This window comes from Aedes albopictus, chromosome 2 (genome assembly GCF_035046485.1).
Source record: "Aedes albopictus strain Foshan chromosome 2, AalbF5, whole genome shotgun sequence".
Taxonomy (NCBI): Eukaryota; Metazoa; Arthropoda; class Insecta; order Diptera; family Culicidae; genus Aedes; species Aedes albopictus.
This window is the reverse complement of record NC_085137.1, coordinates 144,248,652-144,254,914: the sequence shown is the minus strand read 5'-3', so window position 1 is coordinate 144,254,914 and position 6,263 is coordinate 144,248,652.

Sequence of the window (6,263 nt, the reverse complement as noted above, 5' to 3'; positions counted from 1 at the left end):
AACTCTCGACACCTGGCCAGGTCCTTACGATCAGCGGGGATGGGGAGGAAATGTTGATTAGATATCTACTCAGAACATGTCCAAGAACTTGGGCCACTTCATAGATATCTGGAGTTGGAAGTTGGGTGGGGTTTGATGGGATGCTTTCCTTGGCGAAAAAGCGTATGATAAGTTATCATAAATAAATATTCAATTATGTAATATGTATGATTTACCTTATTACCGCTGAAAAAGTAAATATTAGTAATGAATGTAGAGGTTTTTTATTGATGATTTTATTTTTGAATAAACTTGAGTACTCTTGGAATAAATTTGCATTCATTGGAGAAAAAATAAATGCAGGTTTGTTTTACACAAGAATTTTTGATGATGATGATGATTGAAGTGTACCCACCATCAGCGCAAGGATTACCTATGACTGCAGAATCATTCCGGGAGGGAATAATCTACCTGATGGTTTGTTGTAGCAGAGAGAGTTAAAATCGCTGAATCCCTTCGGAAGTCAACAAAAGTTGCTATCTCAATCCGCAAAATCGTGAAACATTTCAAATAAGCAGAAAATCATGGCTTATGCAGCAATTTAATCTGTTTAGTGAGTACCCCTAATATTAATGCTTTCAATGTTTTGATTGAAACGCAATAATCATTTTACTTGCGTGTCAGAGCTTTTACTGCTCAAGAACGCCCTTTCAGATACCGATTCAGCTCCGAACTCATATGTGCTTACTCTATCGATATGCGAATAAACTGGTCCGGCCACCCGGAGTTTCATTTTTGAAAAAAATGCCGGATATATATCCATTTCAGTTTTGAGGATACCAGGGTATCATGCAGGCATTTTGCGAATGTAGTTATGTAGAGCTGGCTCGCGTTCCAACTGAAGAATTTTCAAATACATATTTCTGATCGCAGCGTGCCGAGTTTAAACTTGAACGCGTTTAAATGCGTCACTATTTTCATGTTATACTCTTACCCTCTTACGGTCCTATTATCAATCTGCAAGCAAGTATCAAAGTATCATCACTCGGGTATCGCTATGTGTGTTTTTGAACATTCTCACCTACGAAGTAAATAGGTACTGCTGATTTGCATTGCTCTAGCAGCGGATGCTACAAGCCGCAGAGCAATATTGTTGGCAACGGAATGAAAGTTTTCCAATGACAGGTTCAACGAAAGTTTTTTCTGCTGATCTACGATTAGTAGCCTCATTAACGTCGGCATTCTGCAGTTCACGAGCCATGTGCGCAAGAAGTGTGGGTGGAATTAAAGTTCTCACGTTCCAAGATTTGTTTTTTCAACAGAGATGAACCAGCCGCTGGTTGAAAATCTCTTTCATAAAGATAAATAATAAGCAATAAATGTTTTTTAATCGTTATTCATAAATCGTTGCCTGGTCGGTTGCCGTTAAATCAATCTGTTTTCTCTAGTTTTGCTTTTTCTGGTAGTTGAAGGTTTTAAGTAGGCTTCCTTACCGGGGCTGCTCTGCCTACATGGCGCTCAAGGGGCTACTACCTTCGGAACGCACCTCCTCAAGCTGAAGTCGGAAAGACAACAGTGCGCGGACTGCAGTACCTGCTATGCACGTAACTCTTATCTAGTGGTTTTTGCCATCGACTGATCTAGTGTCTTTTCATCAGTTCGACCAGATGTTCATTCGACGAATTGTCCGTTCGACTAAATGTCATATGTTTCCTACTCCCTAATATGGATTTCGACCAAATGGCTATTCGACCAAACGTCCGTTCGACCAAATGTACTTTCGACCAAATGTCATAGATCCGCTCCGGACTACAATACCACGGGAGGCTGCAAAGTTTACGCATCGCTGGCCGTTATCATTCGATACGGCGTGCAGGCTGTTTCGCCCGATTACCGGTCTGTACATTTCCTCTCTTCCTACCTGCGCGTTCATGTCGCCGACAACGATTTTCACGTCACGCGGCGAGCACCATCGTATGTTTGCTCTAACTGCGCGTAGAACGCTTCTTTCTCGTCATCGGGTCTCCCTTCGTGTGGGCAGTGATCGTTGATGATGCTGTAATTGAAGAAACGGCCCTACACTCTCAACATGCACATCCTTGCGTTGATCGGCTGCCACCCGATCACACGTTGTCGCATCTTGCCCAGCACTATAAATCCTGTTCCCAGTTCATTGGTGGTGCCACAGCTTTGGTAGAAGGTAGCCGCTCGATGCCCGCTTTTCCTCACTTTCTGTCCAGACCAACAAAGTTCCTGCAACGCCACGATGTGGAAGTTGCGGGGATGTAGTTCGTCGTAGATTATCCTGTCACATCCTGCGAAACCCAGTGACTTGCAATTGCATGTTCCAAGTTTCCGATCGTAGTCCTTCCTTATTTCTTCACGTGGGTCTTTGCGTATTGTATCGAGACGTATTTTCTCCTATGTTATTCGCAATGGGGATTTTTACGGGTGGCTAATTGGGCCTACGCCAACACTCCTGTCTCGCCGGAGGGCCATCGTGCCAGTTCTGTTTAACGTCCCAACCAACACTAGGACGACCACGCTGATGGGGCTACCAGCTTGGATCTAGCTGGGCGTGGTGCAGCGTTTCTTACTCAGCTGTTTGAGCCGCACCTCCTTGGTGAACAGACGCTCGAATCGTACCTATTCAATCTAGCTGAAGTCAGAAGGACAACAGTACCTAGGCTGCACTACCAGCTAAGCACACAACTCTTAGCTGGCGGTCATTGTCATCGCTTGATCCGTGGAAGCATGAGGTAGGAACTTGTGAGGACCAGAACTATGTTGGACGCTCTCCTTATCGACTCACAGTTTTGCAGCCCTCTACCAACTAGCATTAGATTTGAATATTGAAATCCAGCAGGATATCTCAACAGCCCAGAAGCTTTAGAAAACCATAGATGTGTACTTAGGTCGAAGCGATAGCTGGAGAATGAACAGAATGGCGATCTATTTGGAAAATTTTTGCAACATTTGTGGTGTGTTGTATGCAAGTATAGCAAATTTCGGTAATCAAAAATGCACTACATATTTAAAACAAGTAAAAACCATATAAACATGATAATTTCGAAGTGTGCTAGTGTACCAGCTGTGGGTATTACGAATAAACGTACCGTCGTTGGGGGTGAAAATGGGTCAAAAAAGGATACTCAAAAATTGTTTGTTAAATAACAAATGCAGTTGAAGTCGGAATAACTTTTTATTTGGTATGTATACTCTTAAATGTTGCTGCGCAAAGAAAAGAGCGAGTTAAACCTAAGTTTGGCAACTGTTTGTTCCGACCAGGGCATATGATCGTCATCTGCAAGAACCAAGACACAGCCAATTGGTTAAAGGCTAAAATTTCCCTAATCCAACCTTGGGAGAATGCATGCCTTATTGCAGTTGAGGAGAAAGATATACCCAGGCCCGAAGTATTAGTAGGATTTTTCCCACGAAGCGAACAGGATACAAACGACGAAATCCTCACCTTTGTGGAAAGCCAGAATGAAGGCCTTGTAGTTGATGCTTGGAGGGTTCTTAAGAGATACGTGGTAAAACAACATCACGTGGAACTCGTTTTCACTGTAGATGATGTTTCCTTGAAGTCTCTGGAAAACTGCAAGTTTACAATAGACTACAAATTTGGAGTGGTCTATTTAAGAAAACGAAATTCGAAGGCAGAGGGCACTGAAGGTGAGCAAACGGCCGCAGAGGAAGGTCCTATCGAAGAAACTATTAGGGCAAACGAAGTGCAGCCCATACATGATCATGGAAAAAGTACAAAAGAAGAAGACTCTGAAATGGCTGACCCTAACCAACCAGCTTGCAGAATCGAAAGCAAGGAAGCAATGATGGCGACAAAGGTATTTTGCAGCTCTTCAAAGAGTGAAAATAAGAGTGATAAATGCCCCAAAACGTCCATCGATTCTTTCCAGGACTCTACTAAGGGTGGGGAAGATTCTTTGGTATACCGCCAAATTCTGCCCCGCAAGACACAATACAAAACAAAGGCGGAAAAACTGCCTGTGAACCATTAAAACAAACAAACAAATAGCTCAATGACTCAAAGAAGCATAAAGTTTATTCAAGAAAACCTTCATCACGCAAAGGCAGCTTCAGCAATCTTAAGTAAAACGTTTATAAAGGGCAAAATTGATGTGGCGCTTTTACAAGAGCCATGGACAAGAAACCGTAAAATATTAGGAATACAAACAACAGGATGTAAGTTAGTTTACGATGATAATCAGCTCACTCCAAGAGCTGCAATTCTTGTAAACAGCAATGTCAAATATACACCTATTACAGAATTCACCGGAAGGGACATTGCTGCAATTTCACTAGAGGTACCAACTGCGAAAGGAAAAACATTAATTTATGTAGCGTCCGCTTATTTTCCTGGCGATGTTGAAGATGTACCTCCTCCGGAAGTTGCAGCGTTCGTGGCCCATTGCAGGAAACAAAACAAAGGGTTCATCATCGGCTGTGATGCGAACGCCCATCACACTATATGGAACAGTACAGGAATCAACAGTAGAGGTGAGTCTCTTTTTGATTTCATATCTCAAAACAATATTGACATTTGTAACAGGGGTAATTCTCCTACATTTATTAATGCTATAAGAGAAGAAGTATTAGATTTAACTCTCTGCAATTCAAAACTATCGAACAGTATAGAAAAATGGCAAGTATCTGATGAAATATCCATGTCAGATCATAGACAAATTCTATTCGAATTCGGTGCAAGGCATTTACAAAGGGAAACGTTTAGAGATCCCCGAAAAACAGATTGGGAACTTTACAGTACTCGATTACAACGTCAAAATGAATTAACTTCTTTCAACATTGATACATCTTATGAACTTGAAAAAGCAGCAGACTGCTTAACTGCATTAATAACAGAGGCTTACAGCGAAAGCTGTCCAGCAAAGGTGCGCTCTACCACTAGAGATGTTCCCTGGTGGAATGATAGACTCGAAAAACTTAGAAAAAATGTTCGGAAACAATTCAATCGAGCTAAACGTATTTCTGATTGGTCCATGTACAGAAAGGCGCTAACAAACTACAATATAGAAATAAGAAGATCAAAGCGGAAAAATTGGAGACATATGTGTGAAGGCATAGAAAGTACTCCTGAAACGGCAAGACTTCAAAAAGCGCTCTCCAAAGATCATACCAATGGTCTTGGAACACTCAAGAAGAAAGATGGTTCTTTCACTGTAAATTCAAAGGAAACACTGGAATTAATGATGAAAACTCATTTTCCAGGATCTCTTCCTACACTCTCTGTTCAAACCAGAGATCAAAATAACACTTTTTGTAGCTTACCAAACGGAACAGGAATGTCCGATTCGGAGGCCACAGATCTAGCAAATCATATATTTACATATACTAGAATTGAATGGGCATTAGATTCTTTTGATCCCTTCAAATCTCCTGGTTTAGACGGAATCTTTCCTGTACATCTGCAAAAGAGCAAGGTAAAGATAATTCCAATTTTAATGAAGCTGTTTAAAGGCAGCTTCCTCTTAAGGTATATTCCTACAAAATGGAGACAATTTCGAGTTGTATTTATACCTAAGAATAACAAAAAAGACAAATCGTCGCCAAAATCATTTCGGCCAATTAGTCTTACATCTGTTTTCTTAAAACTAATGGAAAAACTTATAGATGAGTACATTAAAGTGGAGATACTCAAGGACAAACCTTTAACTAGAGCTCAATTCGCCTATCAAACTGGCAAATCGACAATATCGGCTCTTCATTCATTGGTTACTAAGGTTGAAAAAACCTTCGACACGAAGGAAATACTCTTGGCAGCATTTTTGGATGTAGAAGGAGCATTCGACAATGCAAGTTTTGCATCAATGAAAACTGCAATGAGAAATCATGGGTTTTCCCAAAATATTATTGACTGGATAGAAGAGATGCTGGCGAAAAGAGAAATATCAGCACATCTTGGAGATACAGTTGTAAAGGTAACAGCTGTTCAGGGCTGTCCCCAAGGGGGAGTAATCTCTCCCCTCCTCTGGTCTCTAGTTGTTGATGATCTTCTTGTAAAACTACAGCATCAAGGGTTCGAAGTAATTGGATTTGCGGATGATATTATCATTATTGTCCGTGGAAAATTTGATAAGATTATTTGTGATCGAATGCAAGCAGCGTTGAATTATACTTTGACGTGGTGTAAAAATGAGGGGCTAAATATCAATCCTACAAAAACAACAATTGTACCGTTTACTAGACGACGCAAAATGTCTATGACAGAGCTAAAATTAGGAGATACTATGCTGTCTCTTGCT